Source organism: Colletes latitarsis, chromosome 6 (genome assembly GCF_051014445.1).
Source record: "Colletes latitarsis isolate SP2378_abdomen chromosome 6, iyColLati1, whole genome shotgun sequence".
Lineage (NCBI taxonomy): Eukaryota > Metazoa > Arthropoda > Insecta > Hymenoptera > Colletidae > Colletes > Colletes latitarsis.
Window position 1 is genome coordinate 25,820,259 of NC_135139.1, and position 12,576 is coordinate 25,832,834.

Below are 12,576 nucleotides of genomic sequence, written 5' to 3' on the forward strand. Positions count from 1 at the left end.
TTAAATTCAAAAATTTCAAATCGTTCTGAAAAAATTATTTTCGGTTGCGGGAGTCAATTACAATCATTTTTGGTGAATAGACATACCCCCGTAATCCTACCCATTTTCTAGAAAAAAATTCGAGAAGGTGTGAAATTTTTCGACGGAAAATAAAAATTTCAAATCGTTCTGGAAAAATTATTTTCAGTTACGGGGGTCAATTACAATCATTTTTGATGGATAGACATACCCCCGAAATCCTGCGCATTTTCGAGAAAAAAATTCAGAACGGGCGGAAACTTTAAACGCCAATAACTTTTTAACGAAGCCTCCATGAACAAATTGGTATTCTTGATTTTCGTCCTATTTTGGCCTCTAGAATCTTCCACTAAAATTTTTCCCAGGGGTGGCCGAACACTAGAATGTACAAAAATTGTAAAACCATATAATGTTCGCGTAAACGGTATCTGATTTCAATTATTTACTGAAACTCTTTATTTTACATTATTTATTGTAAGCAGAAACATAATTAAATTGATAATTTAACGTGTATACGATATAAATTATATTATTGTACGAACAATATAATGTTTTAACATTAATTGTGGTTTCGTATGTCACGACTATTACGAATGATATATTTTGTTACATAATTAAAATTAAATACTGTTAATGGGAGGTAATATTGTTCTATTCGTTGTTACACATTATATCATCGAAAATTAATGTAGGAGAGTCAAATTACGGTAGAATTATAAGCTGACCAGATGGGGCTGGTATTTGATGGTCGAGTTTATAATTATCTGCTGCCTCAATTTGACCCCTAACCTGTTTAAAAAACGTTCGTCAGAATCGTAGCCTCTACTCGTTAAAAGGGGAATCAGTGTATAAGTTTTAGAGGATCATGTACGCGCGTTGCTCGTGTAAAAAGCATCGGAAATGGAATCGATGCCACTCTTTCGGTCCACTTCGCAAAAGTTCGAATTCATTCTGTGTGCACAGCGGACATCAAAAGATGTCGATATAACGTTAACGCAGTCCTGTTCATAGGGCGGTGCGTGTGGCTGGGTTCAATTTTTTTCCACTCGAGAAATACAGTACTGTCCAAAAATCTCGATCACTCTTTCATACGTCGAGTAAATAGACCCTGTTTGTACACTCATCCTCATTCACGTTAACTCTGTTTTACATGTCTACTTTCCATGATCGTCTTGGTCAGAAATTTCATTTTGCAACAACCTAACGACACGCCAAATTGTAGTAATAGTAAACCTAAAAGAAACAAAAAAAATAGTTCAATAAATCGTTTGTACGCGTACGAAAAAAAAAAACGTTTATTTACATTGAAGATCGAAGGGTGCTCGAAACTTTTGAATGACTGTACGTATTGGGATCGACGCGCGCCAGTACTCTCTTTTACCCGTTGCTACTTCTATAGAAGGCCTACCAACGGAGGTAGGAAATAAAACCAGCACGCTGGAAAGCGATGAAAACCGCAATTCGAAAAGATCCAACCCCGGGATTTAATGTATCGTGCTTTCTTTACTCGGTTGTGGCGATTGATTTGCCCGAGATAAAGACTGTTCCGCGCCCCTTGGAATACAGCAAACGTTCTAGAAACACGCAGCCAGTCGCGTTCACCGCGTCTAATTGAGCGCGCGCCCGCCCGACTAAAGGTAAAAGATTATTTCTGTTCTCATTAACCGACCTCCAAACGGTTCTCCGTTTTTATTATTTACCGTTATAATAATTGGTCAAATGAAAGATCATTGGATTACCCAATTCCATTATCGAAATTCGTTTGTGCTCGGTTTGAAATTTTGTACGAGGATGAGAATTGAACTCATCTCCGGTAGAGTGTATTACGAAAGCCCGAAGCGAATAGGAAGAGATGGGCAGAAGACACTGTAGCGTACGCTACAAGTCGCGCCGTCGACCAGTATGCAGCGTTAGTCTGTCTGCGGTCGTTGTTGCCGTTGGTCGAAGGTGTCTAAAAGGCTGGGCAAAGAACGTACCGTGGCGAACTTCGATCATGCTTCAACGGGTGCCTTCCTTTGTTTAAAATCATCCTGTTTGCCCGCTCGTGGGATTATATCTGCTTGAGCGATCAAGCATCTGGGAATCATCTTGGAACAAATGCCTGGCCGTCGATGTGAATCTTTTGCCTTTCTCCGCGCGCTATCTCCCCCACACTCGTACCAACCGCCGCGCACTGCGAGCGCCTCTCGCCGTCTTTAAACCACCCCACCACAGGAAAGGATCCGTTCGCCGTGCCGGCGGACTAAACACACGTGGAAAATGCTTTATCTCGCGGCGTATCCCGTGGAATTCCACGCAGTTGGACGATCTGTGATCCATGACCGGCCGAGCATCGTCCCGCCAAGAGGAAATCGTCGTCGATTATTTTTAATTTCTTCCTCCGCGGGGGATGGGAGCCGTTGTACCTTGAAATCTAAGAGGCTCGAACGTACGTCGATTATAAATATTAAATGACGCGTGCGTGTGCCTTGGAATTTATTTTTTTAATGTTGAAATACCTGTTCAAAAATGTTATACAAAAGTTCTGGTCTAAACTTTTATGCGGATATTTTCTAACTGTTACGAGGAACTTGGAAGTCGAACCGTGTCGGTTAAAGTTAACCTCTAAATAGTCGCTGACAGAGTAAGCCTTCGGCGTGTACAGTCCACCGCTGACTCGAAGTCTCGCGGAAGGAATGCGGGAGAAATAGAAGGGATACGCGTATTTCCACGCACAAGTCAGCGGAGGACAGTACTCTTCATCGTGTTACATGTTGCATTGGGAATTAGACATTTCTCTGAGTTGTACACTTAAATTTCTTTAACTGTACAACGAAAAAACTGGGAAATGTCAAAGAAAGGCGTCCAAAAATAATCTCTGACAGACATTATATTGAAAAATAAATTTTCGTTTCCTGAGAATGGCTAAAACTCGACATTCGCCCTTTTTGCAAGCTTCCACAGTAAAATTCGTTTGACAGAAATAGCGTAAAAATTGTTTGAAATAGTTAATCCGGACCATACTATTAGCGAATGTGTCTTTGATGTTTATAGGTTAACTTAATCTAACCTCTTTGCGGAGAAACGTTGAAGAAACTCGGGACGCTAGTATGCATCTATAAATTACTTTATCCGATGCGTGTGCGTTTATTAGAATTTAATGAACTGTTACATACGCACTAAGGAAATCAGTTTTCGTTGATTTATAGCGACGTGATGTTTGTCTGAAACGATAAAGCATGCTGTCAAGTATATCTAGATATCGTTCATAAAGAGTTAATTAATTGAAATCATCGTTTAATGGAAAAGTCGTTATAATTTACGTTTTATAATCTAATATTTGTTTTTGTAATCAACGAGTTCGTGTTACCACCGCGTGATCCGGTGTGTGCTCTCAGTTACCAAAGACACAGACGGGGTTTATAGCGAGCTAAACGATCTTCGTATTGCGTATACGCGTGTTGCACGTATCGCTTGAAACTCGATATATTTACGTTTCTCGTTGGAAAGGCATTCGGAGATACTGTTTGCTTATTCAGCGTGAAGAAAGAGCAAAAGTGGCCACTACCTCGTTTCTATCGTGTCTGTATTTATTGACTGGTTAAGTCTCGCGTTTAATGTTGTTCATTCTTCTTTTTTCTTTGTTTTAACCGATGTTCCAACGGCCACGGGCCGCGAATTCTGTTTCTCGGATGACCAACTGTATTTTAAAGTTTTATTTTAAAAAGTTCGCTACGTAACATTTTAACCCATTTATTACGGAATTAAAAATGTATTTTTCGCTATATTCAATTCAGCGTTACGTGCGTTTATACAAACGAATTACAATTCTTTTGTTCCCGGTAATTCCTATCAGCTAATTAATTCTAGAAACACGCAACGTACGAGTATTATTATAAATTCTTTCAAACAACGTTGGTAGTATGTTTTAAATTTATATATCTAATAACGTTTTATCAATTCCATATATTTCAACTGATTTTACGGACATATGCGTGATTTCGTAATCGATAACGTATATGATTGGCTAAGTAACGCACAAACAGTATATCGGTATCAATGAACCAGTGGCTCGTTGCATTTAATTAAGTTTAGCTCGGACAAATATATTTGTTTGCGATCACACCAGCAGTTAATACACGCAGAGGCTAGTAATGCGATCCGCGGAGCTGTGGTTAGGGTGTGTTCCACTAACCGGGTAATATTTATGCGCCAAGCTCATGGCATTCCAACTGTCTGGTAACCTTAATTCTTACAAGAGAGCCTTCCGCTTCAGGATCATAAAACGGACTGCATTTTTTCGTGAATTCCTTCCTCGTACGCTGTTAACAACAACCGGTATATTTGATCAATCCGAGAAAATAAAATGGATACCAACGATAGAAATTAATGCTCTTATAGCAAACTGTAAGCTAAGTAATTTTCGTTTTATATTTTATTTTTTCTAATTAAAAACGTTCAGCGTACTGCAAACGTGAAACAACAGTGGCGAAAATATTAATTTCGAAATTCAACCGCGCGTGTCTCGCGGATCTTTTTATTCCGTTGGTGGAAAATGCAATTTCGAAATACACTCTGTAGGCTAAAATTACCAAAAAAATAGTCGTCGTTTGTAACTGGATTTTCTCCTTTTTGTTTCAGGTAAGCGATAGAAACCTAACACGGACGAATTCACAGCTAATTTTCGAAGAAATTCTCGTCACAGGTATTTACGATAATTGTTGACCCGGAAGCGTGTCATCTTTCGTCCACATTTTCTCGTATCGGGGGAAAATCTCGTCGTTTGACAACTGTGCACATATAATCCCTGAAATTTCGTTTGGTTTTTTGATGTTTGGGCCCACGGTTGAAACGACGCCCTGTATACAGTGACATCGAAACTCGCGTGTCGCGAATTACCAGGAGCCAGTAACGCGCGCCAGCGGTAAACACACAATTACCACACCGTATCCGTCTCTTCGGTGAAAACGGCGCGCAGCTTTCGAACCGACGGGGTGTCGACACGGCAATTATAATTATTTTGATTCGTCGTTACGCGCTTCATGGACCGGCTAAAGCCACTTAGTATTGATGCACACACTCGTTCGACCGTTAATTGGATTTAAATCAATGCTCATCGCAAACAACGCAATTCGACCGGATGCTCGCGATATGGGCCGGATGTCGTGTTTGACCCGAAGCTGTGTCGATTGCGCGTACAATCGACCATGCACGGTTTCGCGAAGGTGACGAGGAGGGGGTAGGGGGTAAAAGAGATCTTCCAACGCGCCTACTTCTACCCGATCCATCCTATATTTTTCCTCGGGATTTATACGCGCCACTTTACCGGGAATAAATTATGCAGAAGTCGAACGTACGTGCCCAGATTCCGGAATCGAATATCAGGAAATAATCAAGAATGAATTATTTATTGGGTCGCGCTCGCGCGGCCCCGTCGTCGAACCGAGAGAACGAGACGCTGGAATAGGCGAGGCGAAGGAAATAAAGACAAAACGAACGGCCACCCGGCGGCAATGGGGGAGGTATTAGCCGAGAGGGCGAAAGGAAAATATGCGGAACGGAGAGTCGACGAACCAGCAAAACTCAAACGTAAAGGATTTCTTCCTCTATTAGGTTCGCGCGAGATGAATTTGTTTAATTAATCGTCGCGCAACGAGCACTGGATCGTTTTGGACCAGACCTTATTTATTTATTTACCTGGGAAAATTTTAATGGGAGATTCTAGAGGCCAAAATAAGACGAAAATCAAGAATATCAATTTGATGATCGTGGCTTCGTTAACAAGTTATTAACGTTCAAAGTTATGCCTGTGAGTCACACATTGCCGTCTCACAAGCGTAACTTTGAACATTAATAACTGTTTAACGAAGCCTCGATCATCAAATTGATATTCTTGATTTTCGTCTTATTTTAGTCTCTAGAATGTCCCATTAAAATTTTTCCCATCTTACATTAGCTTATTTTTGTTTTTTTTGCGGGACCGTTTTGTTAGTATGCGAAGTGGGTCTTACGAAGGTGTACAGGAATACAAATAGTTGCAATTTCATTTTTAACACTAGATTTACGGGCATTGATAGCACGTATATTTATCGATACCTTTCATGTTGATGATTACCTTAAAATACGATTCTTCTTTTAATTAGAATATGTATTCGTGCCAATGCATCGATCAGATTCAACGTAAGTTGTTGAAAAATAATATTTACGTGTTCTGTAATTTTAAATATAGAATCTGGCTTCCGTAAATCTAGTGTTAAAACGATCATAGCTACTGATTTATTAAAAGTCGTTCGATTTACATGTACGTTTGTCCGCTTTTCAAAGAAAGTAACGAAGGATTTAAGAAGATGATAAGGAAAGGATTTTCTTTTTGGTCTGTTCAGAGGAAGTCAGGGAAACGCAATAAGAAACACAAAAGGCGAGAAAAAGTGAAGGAGCGTCGGGGCTCTCGGTTGGAGGAGGTAGCGGGATATAACAACGAAATAAACGAAAGCGACAAAGAGTCGTTGGAAGGGTAGAAAGAGCATAGACGTAGAACAGGAAGAAAAATTCGAGATGCTGATGACAAACTGGCGTGGAAAGGGGGAGGGGGCGAAAGAACGTCGAGGAGGTGGAGGGAAACGTTCGCTGCTTATTACGCAGCAATCTCTTGCTTTAAATCGCAGCCTTTTCGCCGCTACCTCGCTGATATTTCATTCTCATTCTGTGAATCCCATTATTTCCAATTGCTTCGCGGCAACGTCGACGGTCTGTCCTCGCGGAAACCTTTCCCAAGAACTCCATCTGCTTTCCCGTTTTCGCCTTGCCGTCCACCGTTCAGCCTCTTCCGTTTAATCGTCGGAACGACTTCTAGCTGAAAGCAATATCCCCGTCGATATCGAGTTACATAAGTTTCCTTTCGAGGAGTGGGGGTGTCAGGGTGGACTTTGCGAATCGTTAACGGAAAACGGCGCGACAATTTCCCTAGACTATCGTTCGATGGGTAATGTACAATGAATTCGTTGTCTAAGAGTAAATAGTTCTTCGTAAAAACATAACCTCGATTAAAAATAGCTCGAACGAAGATCCTTGGCGTTGGAGAAGAGGAGGGTAGCGGGGGGGAGGGCTACGCGTCTTTTCGACGGGGAGAAAGATCGGTCGACTGGCGAGGCAGCGCTGTGTGCACAGCGACACAAGTGGAAGGAGAACTGCGTAACTCGAGAACTTACTGCACTGTCGGTCGGGCGTCAGTTTAAACGGTCCACCAGGAGGTTCGTTAACTTCCACTCTAATTCTGAATAAAATATAACGAGCTGGCGTCGGCCACGGGCACAGGACGAACTTATCAATTGCTGGTCTCGAGGCAAACTCGAGAATTCCTCGAGATATTTCGGATTGCACGCCGGGCGTGAATCGATCGTCGGTTTCGTTCGACACGCTCTCTCAGCGGCGGTGAAATAGCGTCTCTTTTGAGGCGTGTTTGCGCAGCCAAGGAAAAGGTCCTGGCCGCTTTAAATTACGAATATATTTTGCTTGTCGTATTTCGAACAAAAATATTGTAGCGTTGGAGGGCAACGATACCCTTGAGATGAGTGAACGTCTGTGTGCGTGTGGATAGAGGTACGTGGAGCGACGCCATTATCGACCTGCGACGTTGCGTTGCACAGCCTCTTTTGTTTTCTTTTTGTTTTTCACCACCACGTGTAATATTTATCATTGGTATTTGAATTTGTTCTTTTTTGTGGACGCAAACAGTTATTTATAAAGTGTCTTTTTTTGTTTTATTTAATTTACTGTTACGACGGGGTTTACGACGGGGACGTGATTTCTTCCCTACTTTTGGGATTTTGTATTTTTCTGCAGATTTACCGCATTCTTCGTGCTACTGGTCGTTTATGGCTAAGAAAACTCGAAATTTCAATTAGGACAGGGGAACCTCGAAGTCCCTTCCTGACTTTCAGTAGCAATTGACGTGTCGTAAACTCAGGTTATCGCATATTTGAAAAGGGACGTAAACGCTTTGGCGGCACCCTGGGTCAGGTTCCTTAATTTATAGCGGTGCATAACTGTTTACAAGAAAACAGTGTCCGGTATAAAAAATGGTACGCTTCGTGGGAAAGAAAATAATTTTTCGAGAAATTAGAAAAGAAAGTTGGAAACGCGACTGCGGTCCTAGAATGTTTTCCAACTTTCGAAAGTTTGTTGAATCCGTCTTGCCGGACGAGTCCACCAACAAAACCAGAAAGAAACGCTGTTTAACCCTTCGCACTCCGAGCAATTAGGTTGTAGGTTCGCAGTCTTCTTCGAAAAGTTGTTCTTCAGAGTTACTTGTTACACAAGAACCACGAAAAAAATCTTGGCAATTTGTTAGATTTACAACGTTTCTTAAAACTTTACATTTTCATTAACGAGACGCATTCACGCAGAAATAAACGTAGTTTAACGGGCAATTGGCTTTAAGGGTTAATTTTTTTTTTAATGTAGTTCCAATTAACAACGAAATACACATATATATTTAATATTTTTGTAACACAATTCTCTCCAATTCGGACAAATAAACGCGAAATTTTGTAATGGATTTTATTTGTAACCTTTTAAATAAAAATGAAATGCAAACGTGGTACACGTTGCCAAAACTGGGTGAGCTCTTCTTCGGAACTTGGGTTCGACTCAATTTTCCTCGACGATGAGACACTTGTTTCAGCATTATGTCACTTATCGTACTCCTTTGACAAGAAATATCGCGTGGATGCTCGCAGGGCCAAGTTGCATCGATCATTCCGAGCGACGAACCCATCCCATTATATATTTTTCCGTTCGATAAACTTGTCGAACGATTTGTAAATGTTTCAAAGATTAATATTAAGCGTAACGCGTTGTTGCATTTGTGTCGAGTCGAACTGGTCGTTCAGGGTTTATTTAAAATTCAATTACGATCGAATCTGAACGGGAAATCCTCTACGTTCAATTTTAGGTTATGTCGGACGATACGATCCGCCATAATATCGAGCGTCCAACCGGATCAGCTTACAAGATTCGATATACAGGGTCGATCTACGGTAAATCGATCACTTCCAGCGGCCGAGATTAGGGATTTTTATGAAATTGAAATATATTGTGGCCCATGCGATATTATGGAGGGTGTTAATATTAAATTGGCGCAGTCTAACAGAAAGACTGTTACATTTCTGGCCCAAGAGGGCGCATTGATTGTATAAATTTCCAACAGAGGGGGCTTCGAGTAGTAACTTTACTAATTTTTAATTTCTATCATCGAAACTATAAAAATCCCGTTGTTCTTACTGCACAAATAAATTGTATACGTCTTTTAAGATAACAGCCAATGAAAAAGCTGAAACAGATTTTTTGCTTCTGTTGTAATTTATCGTTTAAGCACTTTCGATAAAAAAATTACCGTTTACAGCTCGGGAAAAGTTTCAAAATTACGTTTTTTCGGCTCGTACCCTTCAGAATAAACTGAAATTCTCGGATAATTTTACGCGTTATTATTTTTCAAACAATTTATTCTGCTCGTGGTACGATTATCGAGAAAAAATATGGCAACGCGTCGACGGTCGTTTCGTAAATTTCGCGAATAACTTGGTAGCATAATTTTCCCGGTACCGTATAACGGACCTTTCCTTCCGCGCTTGGCGTTTTCGCTTATCTAGCCAGCCCTCGCCTTTGTTTCGTAAACGTTAGTAATTGAATTCTGCGATTCTCGTTTCCTTTCTTTCCGCCATGCTTCTTCCTTGGTTCGCGGCAACATTATCGGTTAAACGGTCGAAAGTTTCATCCTCCGTTCCGCCATGTTTCCCGTCCACGGTCCTTTCGACTCGAGCTGATGAAAAATTGTAAAAAGGAGAAACCGGGAAGACGAGAGGTAATACGAGACCGTACGTTTGCCTGCTCGCATCATCGCTCGCCGCAGTTTGTAATTACGGATAGCCCCAACAATCGGGCCTCGCGATCTCGGCGATGTCTGGCGATACGGTTGTGAAAAAATCCTTTATCGGCCCATTGGACGATGGAATTTTCGCATCGCGAGAATTCGAAGCGAATCGCTGCCGCGTTCAGAGACGATACGCTCTCCCGTTACGCTCGTTCCTGACCCGTTACGGTTTTTGCCCCGTTTTTGTAAGCGAAAACGTTCATCGAATCGCCAACCACCAGCAAACGTACAACGGCGAAAATATACACGGTGAAACATTCGCATCGTACCCGATACAATTAGTTTCATCGCTTCCGAGTTAAAAATATTTTCACAGCGTCGAAAATATTTATCGTCAAACCGGAACCTCGCGGATCTAATTTTTATTTCATTCCGTAGAACGTAAAGAATCCGAGTTTAAAATGTTTTTACAGCGTCGAAAATATTAATCGTCAAATTCAACCAGAATTAAACATAGATAACTATGATTGTTCGAACGCTTTGACGTTACAAATATTGAATTAATTCGTTATTATTAATAATCGATCGCAGAAATTGTTTCCCAAGTTTGAGTGATTTTAAAAATATATTTTTTTCTAAATCCAGTCTTGCGATAAATTATTGTCAGCGGAACCATAATTGCTTATACATGACAAGTCGTACCAGGATCGCTTATAAGCATTCTAACCCACGCCATCGTAAAACAGTCAACAATTTTATTCGAATAATAGACGACAAATAGAAACTCTGTGCAACGGTTTATTTGCAACGTTTGCTCGACTGAGAACAGTTATCCGGATCAGCTGTTACTCGTTCGATGCGAACCATCGTTTCATCGCGTAATTTTTTATCGAACGAACAACCAGAACCGAGTAAAGTGTCATTCGAAATAGTAAATCGTCTATATTATTTTGCATCGTGCGTGGAACTATGGAAACAAATTATTTTATTTATTGTATTTCGCCTATAAAAAGTTTTTATTTTTTTATTATGAATTAAAATCGTCACCTTTATGCCAGAACCATGAATCAATTCAATAAATACTTGTTGGAATGTATGTAAATATTATAGTCTCGATCTAAGCGCCATCTGTGAATAGAAATGTATGGGGAAAGAAGAGAGTGAGAAAGATGGCTATGATGGATAGAATATGCGTAGCGATAATGATAGTACTATAATTACAGTATTATAACTTTCATTATAAGTGATAAGTATTATTTATCAACCACATCCCTAAGTATCTCAACAATACCGAAACTCGAAATTCTAGCGTTGCTAAACTGAGCAATAACTCACATTCGTGAATCAAGCCTTAGAGAATAATCATCATCACTTTATAAAGTTTAAACAGCATTTTAAGTAAAACAATTTATATCCCCTGTATTCCAGCGAAGAATGTATCATCCGTTGACGCCGCACGACGATCGATCTTATTGGCCAGAAACGCACAATGAAATAAAGAAAACTAGTTTCTGTAATTACGTATATCGAGCAAGCTTCCAGGGACTTGAGAAACTTTCGTATATCCTCAATTTTTCTTCTCGCTCGTTCGCGATACTCCGGGGAGTAACAGGAGCAATCGATAATTTCCGACGGGTTCTTTTAATAGAAGAAAGAAAAATGAAGAAACTTTTTCATCCGGGGTGGTCTTTCGCGAGCAGAGCAGAAAAAAAGAGGAAACTACTCGCCAGATAACGACGCGGACGTGAGAAGAATTTTAATATTTGAACACGGAAGCCGAGGTTAGAAACATCGTCGTGCGGCGGTCCGTGACACAATTTCTTTTTAAACTGCCTGCCCACCGGCGCATTTAAAGAACGATCCCATCAACCGTCCGATAAACTCACGGAATTATAAATCGAATAGAAACTGTCAGTGTATCTTGACGCTTTATTAATGTTAAGGTTAAGTTAGCTACGAGTTCTCGCAGTAGATGGCGTTTAAGTTGAGATTAGTCTAGTTCAGTCTAGTCAGTTGTGCGTGATTAACAACAGAAATAATTTTTTATCGTACAATTTATTCCCAGTAAGGAGATAATCTCGCTTTACGGGAATCGCAAATGAATCGGTGACAAAGATAAATGGGTAGACGCGGCACACTATAGTATTTGAAGGTTAAAGAAATTGGAAACCAGCGTAACGATAACGCAAAGCCCGCCTAATTCAGCGGGGACCGCATCGCATTTCAATTTGAACGAAATCCCTGACACGTGGCGCAAGAAATGATCGATTTAGCGCGGAATGACCCAGAAGCCGTTTACCCGGTTCGTTTCGTCCTTTTGTTCTTCCGCCCCCCTTCTTCTTGTTCCGTTCGCCGTGTGTGTTATTCTTCCGGTGGCGGTAACGGGCGTCGTCGAAGCGTGTTCCAGTTACGCGTTTCCGTCCCCGCCGCCAGAGAGCCTCCCCGTGCATCAGACTCCAGAGCCAAGAATAACCGGCGTAATCACGTGCCACGCCACTTCTGGTGAAACAGTTTTAACTCCGGCGGACTGAATGGCGAGAGGACGAAGAGAGGAGGCGTGGATGCGTGTGCCCGGCTGGCTGTCGCGCGCGTGCACGCCTGTCTGCTGTTCATTGAACGCCCGGTGGCTTTAGCCAACGCAATGATTCACGCGAACACACGTTGTCGTCCGCGGTATTTCGAGACGCCGGAGAATCTGGTTCCGTGAC

General features: G+C 41.2%; 1 protein-coding gene across 4 annotated transcripts in view; it reads left to right on the forward strand.

The window, feature by feature from the left end:
- The window catches only part of LOC143342968 (uncharacterized), a 155,457-nt gene that overhangs the window by 32,325 nt on the left and 110,556 nt on the right, over window positions 1-12,576 (forward strand). Inside the window, exon 1 of one of the 4 annotated variants that reach the window (XM_076767341.1) lies at window positions 2,294-2,446. The exons of the other annotated variants lie outside the window; for them this stretch is intronic. The gene's annotated coding sequence lies outside the window, so the exon portion shown is untranslated. Of the gene's footprint in view, window positions 1-2,293; window positions 2,447-12,576 lie in introns of those variants that run through there. 4 annotated transcript variants of the gene reach the window in all.